Below are 12837 nucleotides of genomic sequence, written 5' to 3' on the forward strand. Positions count from 1 at the left end.
ATGGTTCACTCATGTGGCTGGCAGGTTAATACTGGCTATGGGCAGGAGGCCTCAGTTCCTTACTGCATGAACTTCCCTATACAGCTACTTGAGCAGCCTCATCATGCAGTGACTGGCTTCACTTAGAACAGGTGTTATAAGACAGAGTAAGGTGGAAGCCACATGTCTTTTATAACCTAGCTTGGAAGTCACACATCATATATCTTTATTTCTGCAATATCTTATTTGTTATACAAGTCAGCTCTTCTTAATATGAAAGAGGAGTAAAGAAAGGTATGAATACCAAGAAGTGAGATTCACTGGATTCATTGAACCAGTAAAATTCATTGTTCATCTTGGAAGCTAGCTACTATAAGACTTCCTAACTCAATTTGTTTTTTCTTCCTTTAAGAACCTGAGAAAGATACTTTCGAGTTTTGAGGATGAGAGAATGTTTGAATGGCACAAAATTGTATTTTCAAGCAATTAAGGTGTTACTTAGGAAGAAACACAAGTTTATGAAAGCTTTTCTTTAGTAGGTTTACCTTCATGTTCACCCAGAGCACAAAACAGGAGGCTAGATACTCACTTACTGCTGCTACCTACAACCTAGTGCTCTTTCCCTGAATCTGCTGAACTGTTTCCCTTTGAAATAAAGGTATTGGGATTTGGGTAAGATGGCTAACTAGATGCAGCCAGGTGAAACAGCTGCCACAGAGGGACCAGGATGACTGGCGAACTCCTAACAGATCTTCAGAGGGAAGGCACTGAGAGTGGACAGAGGGAAGACACAGAAGCTGGGCTGAAGTGGGAAGAACCAGAGAATCTTGAACATTGCTACAATAGACTAGGACTCATTCCTGGCCCCCAGTGATGCCAGGGAAATGGTTAAATTTAGCTGGCAAAGAGCAAACCACTCTCACCATGGCCCTCTGGAATCCCAGCAGGAGGAGACCCCTTGGCCAGCATGGGCACTGGAGTTGTCAAGGAGAACTGCTTAGAGAAGTGGTAGGGGCAGTGCACCAGACAAAGCAGAGCCCATAGGGTTTGGAGCTGAAGGGTCTGTAGCAAAGCATGGTCAGGGATGCCCATCTCCCCAGGTTTGACTTCCTCCCATAGGAGACTTCAACCCTAGAGAAACTCAGACCTGAACTCTTCAGGGAAGTCTGGCCCATCTGACAAGACTGGTCTAACCTGAGCGCCCCTTGGTCTTCCAGCCTCTCCAGGTGCCCCAGCCTGGCCATGCCTGCTTGCAGCGCAGTCTCGGGTGCCCTGGGGGCCTGCATCATAGCTCCTGCACTTGTGGACTATGCCTGACCAATGGAGAGCTCCGGGGGGGCAGCCCCCATGACCACACACCAGCCAGCCTGCTGTCTCCCCAAACTGCTGCTTCCTCTGGGCCCACAGCCACCCCCAACATTGATTTGCCAGTGCATGTGTGCATAGGAGATCTTGCCTTCCCTGCTCTGCCAGTGTGTGTGTGTATGTGCATCCTGCCCTGCCTCTGCGGTCCAGGGGAGTGCACTTTGCCTCCTCTTCCCTGTGATACCATCATTGTAGTCAGAGCCTTGGGGGGCACCAGAGCCTGTAAGCATTGCCCTTGCCAGTGCCCCACCCCTGTGCCAACACTGCTGCCAGAGTGAAACTAGGCAGAGAGAATAGCGGACCCTCCCCACCCTGAGCAGCCACAGGGCACACACAGACTTGAGCCTGCCAGCATCTTGCCCCCATGCTAATACCACCACCAGCGCGACTGTGTGCACAGTCGCCAATGGGCCCCCACCCCAAGCTGTGCTTCCTCCACTGCTGCTGTGAATGCATGGAGGCAGGCACCCGACACCTGCTGCAGCCAATGAGCATGCACCCCACCATGATGTTGCTGCAGTTGGCATATGTGAACAAGGATAGGTCCTACTGCCACTGCCCTAGGAAACATTTTGGCTAACACCACCTATCAAAGTGTAGTTATCAGTGGTCAGGGAGCACCTCAGCCCCACCAGCACCAGTGGGTTCTTAACCTCAAGGAGCCAGAGAACAAAGTTGGTCCTGATACAAGTCCCCCAGAGTTACAGCATGCAATCTAGGAGTTGGGAGCTGAGCCTTAGCTCCCTAAAATCTTCCAGAAACAAAGCCAGTTGACTGAATCCATCTTATACCACAATCAAACCCTCAAGGTCATCAAATAGGATAAAAGAAAAAAAAAACACCCAAAGGACAGCAACTTCAAAGATTGAGGAACACCAGCCCACCAAGATGAGAAAGAACTAGTTAAGAACTCTGACAACTCAAAAAGCCAGAGTGCCTTCTTTCCTCCAAATGAGCACACTACCTCTCCAGCAAGGTTTCTGAACAAGGTTGAGATGGCTGAAATGTCAGAAATAGAATTCAGAATATGGTTAGGAATGAAGATCATTGAGATGAAGGAGTACATTGAAACCCAATTCAAGGAAGCTAAGAATCAAAATAAATTGATACAGGAGGTGACAGACAAAATAGCCAGTATAGAAAAGAATATAATCAACTTGATAGAGGTGAAAAACACTCTACAAGAATTTCATAATGCAATCACAAGTATTAATAGCAGACTAGACCAAGTTAAGGAGAAAATCTTGGAGTTTAAAGACTGGCTTTCTGAAATAAGACAGTCAGACAAGAATAGAGAAAAAATAATGAAAAGGAATAAACAAGACCTCTGAGAAATATGGAATTATGTAAAGAGATCAAATCTATGACTCATTGGTGTCCCTGAAAGAGATGGAGAGAATGGAAGCAACTTGGAAAATGTATTTCAGGATATCATCTATGAGAACTTCTCCAACCTAGCTAGAGAGGCCAACATTCAAATTCAGGAAACACAGAGAACTCCAGTAAGATACTTCACAAGAAGATTATCCCCAAGACACATAATCATCAATTCTCCAAGGTCAAAATGAAAAAAAAAAAAAGTTAAAGGCAGCTAGAAATGTCAAGTCACCCACAAAGGGAAGCCCATCAGACCAACAGTGCACCTCTCAGAAGAAACCGTACAAGACAAAAGAGGTTGGAGTCCAATATTCAGTATTCTTGAGGAAAAGAAATTCCAAACAAAAGTTTCATATCTGGCCAAACTAAACTTTATAAGCGAAGGAGAAAGACAAGCAAATGCTGAAGGAATTTGTTACCACCAGACCTGCCTTACAAGGGCTCCTGGAGGAAGCACTAAATACATAAAGGAAGATCATTAGTAGCCACTACAAAACACAATGAAGTACACAGGCCAGTGACACCATAAAGCAATAACACAAACATCTGCACAATAACCAGCTAACATCTGCAAAATAACCAGCTAACATCATGATGACAGAATCAGACCCACACATATCAATATTAACCTTGAATGTAACTGGACTAAATGCCCCCAATTAAAAGTATAGAGTGGCAAGCTGAATAATGAACCAAGACCAAATGGTATGGTGTCTTCAAGAGACCCATCTCACATGTAATGACACTCATAGGCTCAAAATAAAGGGATAGAGGAAAATCTATCAAGCAAATAAAAAAACAAAAAAAGTCAGGGATTACAATCCTAATTTCAGATAAAACAGATTTAAAACCAGCAAACATCAAAAAAGACAAAGAAGGGTCTTACATAATAGTAAAGGGTTCAATTCAACAAGAAGACTTAACTATCCTAAGTATATATGCACCCAACACATAGAGACCTACAAAGAGACATAGACTCCAGATAATAACAGTGAAAGACTTTAACACCACACTGACAGTATGAGACAGGTCAACAAGGCAGAAAATTAACAAAGATATTTGGGACCCAAACTGCACAATGGACCAAATGGACCTGATAGACCTTTACAGAACTCTCTACATAAAAACACAAAATATGCATTCTTCCCATTGCCACATGGCACATACTCTAAAATCCACCACACAATCAGACATAAAACAGTCCTTAGCAAATGCAAAAGAACTCAAATGATAACAATCAGTCTCTCAAACCACAGTGCAGTAAAAGTATAAATAAAGACTAACAAAATTGCTCAAAGCCAAACAAGTACATGGAAATTGAATAACCTGCTCCTGAATAACTTTTGGGTAAATATTGAAATTAAGGGAGAAAATAAAAGTTCTTTGAAACTAATGAGACCAAAGACACAACATGTCATAATCTCTGTGACATAGCCAAGGCAATGTTAAGAGGGAAATTTATAGCACTAAATGCTCACACAAAGAAAGTTAGAAAGATCTCAATTTAACAAACTAATATCACAGCTGAAATGAATAGAGAAGCAAGAGCAAACCAACCCCAAATCTAGCAAAAGACAAGAAACAAGCAAAATCAGAGCAGAACTAAAGGAGATTGAGACATGGAAAACCATTCAAAAAATCAATGAATCTAAGAGTTTGTTTTTAAAGAAAGTTAATAATATACACCACTAGCTAGATTAATAAAGAAGAAAAGAGAAAAATTCCAAATAAATACAGTTAGAAATGACAAAGAAGATACTACCATTGACCCCACAGAAATACGAATAACCATCAGATAATATTATAAAAATAAGCTAGAAAATCTAGAAGAAAGAGATAAATTATTGGACATTATACACTCTTCACAGGGCTGAACCTGGAAGAAACTGAATGCCTGAACAGACTAATAACAAGCTTCAAAATTGAATCAACAAAAAGAAGCCCAGGACTATATGGAGCCACAGCCTATTCTACCAGATGTACAAAGAAAAGCAGGTACCACTCCTACTGAAACTATTCCAAAAAATTAAGGAGGAGGGACACCTCCATAACTGATTCTATGAGGCCAGAATCATTCTGACACCAAAACCTTGGAAAGACACAACAACAACAAAAAGAAAACTTCAGGCCAATATCCTTGATGAACACTGATGCAAAAATCCTCAACAAAATATTTGCAAACTGAACCCAGCAGCACATTGAAAAGCTAATCCACCATGATCAAGTAGGCTTTATCCTTGGGATGCAAGGTCAGTTCAACATACACAAATCAATAAGAGTGAATCATCACATCAACAGAATCAATACACAAACTCCATTATCTCAATAGATTCAGAAAAGGCTTCCAATAAAATTTAACATTCCTTCATGTTAAAAACTTTCAATAAATACTAGACATTGAAGGAACATACCTCAAAATAATAACAGCAGTATATGACAAACCTACAGCCAACATAATACTGAATGGGCAAAAGCTGGAAGCATTCTTGCTAAAAACCAGCACAAGAGAAGGATGCCCTCTCTTACCACTTCTTTTCAACATAGTATTGGAAGTCCTGGGCAGAGTAATCAGGCAAAAGAAAGAAATAAAGGGCATCCACATAGGAAGACAAAAGTCAAACTATCCCTGTTTACAAACGTGATTCTGTATCTAAAAAACCATATAGTCACAGCCCAAAAGCTCCTTAAGATAATAAACAACTTCAATGCAGCCTCAGGATACAAAATGAATGTACAAAAATCACTAGCATTTCTAGACACCAACAACCATCAAGCTGAGAACCATATCAGGAATGCAATCCCCTTCACAACTGCCACAAAAACAATAAAATACCTAGGAATAGCGCTAACCAGGGAGTTGAAAGATCTCTACAATAAGAACTACAAAACAACACACAAATAAATCACAGATGACACAAAAAAATGGACAAACATTCCATGATCATGGATAGAAAGAATCAATATTATTAAAATGGCCAACTGCCCCAAGCAATTTATAGATTCAATGCTATTTCTATCAAACTACCAGTGACATTCTTCATGGGACTAGAAAAAGATATTTTTAAAATTTATATGAAACCAAAAAGAACCTAAATAGCCAAGGCAAACCTAAGAAAAAGAACAAAGCTGGAAGCCTCATGCTACCTGACTTCAAACTATACTACAGAGATACAGTAAACAAAATAGCATGGTACTGGTACAAAAACAGACACATAGACCAATGGAACAGATTAGAGAGCCTTTAAATAAGGTCACACTCCTGCAACTATCTGATCTTTGACAGAGCTGACAAAAACAAGCAATAGGGAAAGGCCTTCCTATTCAATAGATGATGCTGGGATAACCGGCTAGCCATGTGCAAAAGATTGAAACTCGACTGCTTCCTATATCACGTACAAAAATGAACTCAAGATAGACGTAAGGCTTAAATGTAAAACCCAAAACTATAAAAACCCTGGAAGATAACTTTGGCAATACCATTCTGGACATATGAATGGGCAAAGATTTCTTGACAAAGACGCCAAAAATAATTGCAACAAAAGCAAAAATTGACAAATGAGATCTAATTAAACCAAAGAGCTTCTGCACACCAAAAGAAACTATCAACAGAGTAAACAGATGATCTACAGAATGGGAGAAAATTTTTGCAAACTACGCATCTGGCAAAGATCTTATATCCAGCGTCTATAAGGAATTTAAACAAATTTACAAACAACCCCATTAAAAAGTGGACAAAAGATATAGACACACGCTTTTCAAAAGAAGACATACATGCAGCCAACAAACATACGAAAGAAAGCTCAACTTCACTGATTATTAGAGAAATGCAAATCAAAACCATAAGGAGATACTATCATGTTTCACATCAGTCAGAATGGCTATTACTAAAACATCAGAAAATAACAGGTACTGGTGAGGTTATGAAGAACAAGGAATGTATATACGCTGTTGGTGGGAGTGTAAATTAATTCGACTATTGTGGAACACAGTATGGCAATTCCTCAAAGACCTAAACACAGAACTACCATTTGACCCAGCAATTCCATTACTGGGCATATACCCAAAGGAATATACATTTTTAATATAAATTATTCTATCATAAAGATGCATGCCCATGTATGTTTATTGCAGCACTATTCACACTAACAAAGACATGGAATCAACCTAAGTGCCCATCAATGGTAGACTGGGTAAAGAAAATGTGGTACATATATACCATGAGATACTATGCAGCCATAAAAAAGAACAAGATCATGTCTTTTGAAGGAACATGGATAAAGCTGAAGGCCATTATTCTCAGCAAACTAATGCAGGAACAGGAAACCATATAACACATGTTCTTATTTATAAGTGTGAGCCAAATGATGAGAACACATTGACACATAATGGGAAACAACAGATGCTGGGGCCTACTGGAGGTTGAAGGGTGGGAGGAAGGAGAGGATTCGAAAAATATAACTTTTGATACTAGGCTTAATACCTGGGTGACAAAATAATCTGTACAACACACCCCCATGACACAAGTTTACCTGTATAACAAACTTGCACATGTACCCCTGAACTTAAAATTTTTTTTAAGATAGGAAGAAAGGCATTGAGTCCTATTCAAAACACAAGTTGGCTGGGCACAGTGACTTATTTCCTGTAATCCCAACACTTTGAGATGCTGTGGCAGGAGGATTGCTTAAGTTAAGAAGGTTGACAATGCAGTAAGCCATGATTATGCCACTGCACTCCAGCCTGGATGACACAGCAAGACTCTGTTTCAGAAAAATAAATAAACAACAACAATAAAAAAAAAAAACAGAAGTCCTAGCAATCTACCCTACTTTCCATGAATATTCAGATCTGAACCCATCTGTTAGTCTCTTTCTGTTGAAAAAGATAAAGTTGTTTATATTATCACTAACATTCCTTAACTCTTGAAACATCAGAGTAACTTAAATGTGTGTCAGTCAAATAGGTGAATAAGAATTACAGTGAAATGCTGTGGGTATTCAGGTAACATACGGTTTGGGTATTGGACCATGGCTCAGTTTGTGTCCCTGTGGACAAAGAAAGGAAAAAAAGATTAAAGGCAGTCAAAGGATATCAATGGTGAAATACTAAAAGCAATTCCATTTTAGTTTGGGTACAGGAAAAGAATATCTGCTATTGTCGCTTCTGTTCAAATTGTACTGGGGAAACTAGCCAGTCCAATAAGGCAAGACAAAGAAAGAAAAAAATGTAAGATTGGAAAGCAAAGAAAGAAATTGTTCAATATTTGCATGAAACAATACTACACAGCTACAAAACCAAAGAATTTATAGACCATTAGTGTTAATGAGCTGGATACAAGGCTATATAAAAAATAATTAAGTATACCTCTATATATTAGAAACAAAACATAGAATACGCAATTTAAAAGTAACACAATTTATAATATAATTAAAGTCACCAACTATCTATAAATGCAATGAAATCCCAATAAAATCATGGCAGTTATATTTGTGTAAATTGACAAATGCAAAGGGCCAAGAATAGCCACCAAGTAATCTTGAAGGAAAAGAACAAGGTTGGAAGATTTACACTCCCAGATTAAAAGTCTGTTATAAAGCTGTAGTAATTGAAACAGGGTAACATTAGTACAAGAATAAACAATTGATCTTGGAAAAGAAAAAAAGAGTCCGGAAACAGACCCATATATATACATGGTCAACTTAGTTTTGATAAGAGCAGCTTTCCAGTGCAGTGGGAAAAGAATGATTCTTTTAATAAATGAAAAAAAAATCTGGATCCCTACCTCAGACCTTATACAAAAATCAATTTTGGGGTATTCTAGATATAAAAGCAAAATAGCAAAGCTTTTAAATGATCTTGAAGGAAAGATTTCTTTACTATAACACACAAAGCAGTACCTGTACATAAAACATAAAATTTGGACTATGCTAAAATATAAAACTTTTGTATTTCAAAAGACACCATTAAGGGAATGAAACAGCAACCCCAAAATTTTCTAAAGATAACTGCAAGAGGTATATCCAACAACAACACAAAGAAACACTCTATTCACAATATGTTTAAAAAATTAGTTTTTAAAAAAACCACTACAAATCAATAAGAAATGAAAGAAAGCCCAACAGAAATAAAAGACAATATACTTTACATAAAGAGTATCAAATGTTCAATAACCATATGAAAAGAAATATCCCTGCTGGTCATCAAGGAAATTAAAATTCAAATCAAAATGTGATACAACTACACACACCAAAATGGCTAGAATGAAAAATTTAGAAAACACCAAGTTTTGGCAATTATTTGAAGTAACCAGAGTCCCATACCTGCTGGAGGGAATATAAAACAGAAAAACTAATTTGGAAAATTCTTTGGCAGACTGTACTAAAACTGAGCATGTGTATACCAATGACTCTGAATACCATTTCTAGGGATATGTCCATCTCAGACACCTGCATAGGTTTACCAAAAGACATGTAGTGAATATTAATGACAGCACCATTCATAAAAGCCAGAAATTGAAAATTACTCATACACCCATCAACAGTATAAAAGATATATAATTTGTGGTACATTCACATAATGAAACACCGTACATAACTGAGAATAAACATGCAAATACCCTCACCAATATAATTTAATAGCATGCCAGAGCTGACTTACCCCCACTAGCAAGAACTGTTAGCATCTCTTCCTAATCTGCATTCAATGATGTCAAGTTGGCATCTTGAAATCAGCCATGGCGGGTGTATTTGTGCCACAGAAACCAGCAAATGCTACAAAGTAGGCGTTTTCTTCCCCCAAAGAGCTGATTTACCAGCATACCACTGGTGCATTTCACAAGCATAATGAGAGTTAAAGAGGCTATTCACCAACAAAGCACATACTATGAAATTCAAAATAGAATTATAAAGTATTGATAGAAATCAATGTTAGAAATCAGGACAGTGGGTATCCTTGGGGAGAGTAGTAACTGGAAGGTAGCACAAAAAGTCTTCTAGAGCATTGGCAGTGACCTGGTTTTTATTGTAACCTGGGGATCTAGTTAAACAGGTATGTAAAATTCAATCATTTTGTTTATAATATGTGCACTCTTATTTACATATATTATACTTCAATAAAAATATGGCATTGTTCAATCAATGGAATACCTGCCAATTTCAAAACTGTTGACCATTAGTCAACAAACTTTTTCTCTAAGTGATCAAATAGTGAATATTTTAGGCTTTGTGGGAGATACAGTTACAGTCACAGCTACTCAATACTGCTATTGTAGCAAAAGCAGCCACAACCAATATGTAAACTAATGAGCGTTACTGTGTTCCAATAAAACTTTATTTAGATTTTACTTGCAGGCCTTAGTTAGCCAATCCTTGTGCTAGTTGATATCTAATTAAATTTGGCATACCCAGTTAGAAAACGTCCTCACAATGATCTAATTCAACCTCTTTAATTTATGGAAAAAGGCAACAGATCCTCAGAGAGCACAAGTGAGCTGCCTACATCACAGCTATCTGGGTGAGATTTCTGACTTCTCAGACAACAGCTTCTCCAGATTTCCAGACCTTTCATTTGCACTTTTCTAATAGTCTATATTTTATACGTCAAGGATCAATAAACCTTTTATATTTGTAGGGAAAATTTTAAAGTGGTTCTAAGTATTTTCCTGTTTGTCTGGCATCAGGTAAAATATGAATTACAAAATTGCATATGCTAAACTTAGGTATTTTGTCCCTGTGCCAATGTTGTGAAAGAATAGGTATGTTTTACAAGAACAAGGAAAAGAAGCATCATTCCCAGAGATACTGTTTTCATAGCCACCCACTACCTAGAAGTTATTCATGTCCAAAATTAGGAAGAGAAAATTAAAGTCCTTTCCTTTAATCCTTTTTGGCTGACACCAAAAAGAAATGGTGAGAACTATTGGGTTCCAGCTGTCCTAACTGACCAGAACGTTGTGACCACCAAAGGGTCCCCACAGGTAGGTAGAGCAAATGGTCATTGCAGTAGATTTCAGCAAGTTGGGAAAGAGAGGAGGCATCAAAGATTACAGACCTTGTGGTCGTACTATCTTAAGGGGCTTTCTTGAGTAGACTTCCAGGAAAAGTTAAGATGCAAACAGCAGCACAAGATGAAAGCCCAGTAGTTTAGTGACACTTAAGAAAACCGATCCTAGCAAAGATTAATGCAGAGTTCTAAGTGAATGCATAAAAGATTTTTACGGGTATATGGAGAGGAATGTCTCCCATTCAGAAGCCTAATGCAAAGCACAAGAGTGCAAATGTGGAGAGACAAAGAGATGACATTCAAATGAATTTCAGAAAGAGTAAAAGCAGATGATGTTATTAAGTTATGCAGCTTAATACACTGGGAACTAGACTTCAGGAAGTGCAAAGGCATCCAGAGGCCTGGAACCATTAAGTTTAAATGAACTATTGTAGTAGAAGATGCCTTGTTTGTTCATTCATTGCATTGAGCACCACTGCATACTAGGCATGTGAAAAAAAAAGTATGATCTGCATGGAAAGGACCACATTAACAAAATGAGAACTTGGTTCAGGACAGCCCCTGCTTCTAGTCACAAACAGTAGAAAAATACACCTATTACTTGTTAAAAGTGGAGAACAAATAAGAATTTCATCTGTGTGTCCCACATTTTTGCCATGTTATTTAAGTGCCCATGCTCAATGTGTGGGGAAAACATCACAGATTTACTTCATCATAATGCCAAGGGCAAGGGAAATGTTTATTTATTTTGTCTATTACTGCTCTGATTTTCCTTAGGCATTCCCACTGCCTAGGAGGCAGGGGATAAGATAACAAACGTCCAACTAGTTTATAAACTAGAGTGATAAAATTAAACAGTCCCTTTAGGTCATGATTAGTTTGGAGGAATACTGCTCAGTCTCTTAGTTCTGTACTCTTCTCTTTAAGATGGAGTTAGGGATATGTAAGGAAGGGGTTGGTGTGATCCTGTGGGTAGAGGGAAGACTCAGCTGATTCATACAGCATCACCTGGGTTTTGGATGGCTCTGGCTGCAGTGTTTGGTCTGTATCCCTGAGTGTGCATTCTGCACCTCTGTGGGTAATGTCTACTTCCTTTCATCTGGGAACTACTCTTTCTCAGCTCAATGGCCTCACTCCGTGGGCTCAGTCTCCCCTTCCTGCTGAGTCTCTGCTGTATGTGCCAGTTGGCCTGGTTGCTCTCAAGCCAACTTCTGAAGCAGAGGGTCACCTTGCTCTTGCTCCAGCAGAGCCCGTGGTGGGTTTTCTGGCTCTCAACATAATGCCCTGTGTGACTGGCACGTCGGATACACTGGTCTCACAGGAGGTTAATTCATGGGAAGAAACCTGATGCTCTTTATTAAAGGTTGAATTTTCTTTCTTCCTCCAGTTTGGGCCTATGGCAATAGGCTGGACTCCTGAGGAAAATGATATGGTTTGGCTGTGTCCCCATCCAAATCTCATCTTGAATTGTAGCTTCTATAATTCCCACATGTTGTGGGAAGGACCCGGTGGGAAATAATTGAATCATGGAGGCAGTTTGCCCCATACTGGTCTCATGGTAGTGAATAAATCTCACGAGATCTAATGGTTTTATAAGGGGAAGCCACTTTCACTTGGTTCTTTGTCTTTCTTGTCTGCCACCACGTAAGACATGACTTTCACCTTTGGCCATGATTATGAGGCCTCTCCAGCCACATGGAGCTGTGATTCCTTTTAACCTCTTTTTCTTTATAAATTACTCAGTCTCAGGTATGTCTTTATCAGCACCATGAAAACGGACTAATACAGAGAGAAGCAGTGTGTGATTGGTTGCCTCCTTTATTCCCTCTCTTAGGCTTCTTCTTCTTCCTTCCATCCACTGGGCTGTGTAATAAAGAAGAGGAAGAAAAGGAAGGGCAGATGCATCTTTTTTGGCTGGCACTGATGTCATCTGGCACTAGTTTTCTCTGGCCGCAGCAGATGTTTTAGCCTCTTATGGGCACTTCTGTCCTCCTAATTCTTCAGCTGGCCCCTCTGAGTGCAGCCCTTCCACTCAGGTAGGGCTCCTGCCTTGCTGCTTCCTTGGCTTCCTATACATCAGCACATCTTTAGTTCTTCCTGCCACAGATATCTTGT

This window comes from Gorilla gorilla, chromosome 5, assembly GCF_029281585.2.
Source record: "Gorilla gorilla gorilla isolate KB3781 chromosome 5, NHGRI_mGorGor1-v2.1_pri, whole genome shotgun sequence".
Taxonomy (NCBI): domain Eukaryota; kingdom Metazoa; phylum Chordata; class Mammalia; order Primates; family Hominidae; genus Gorilla; species Gorilla gorilla.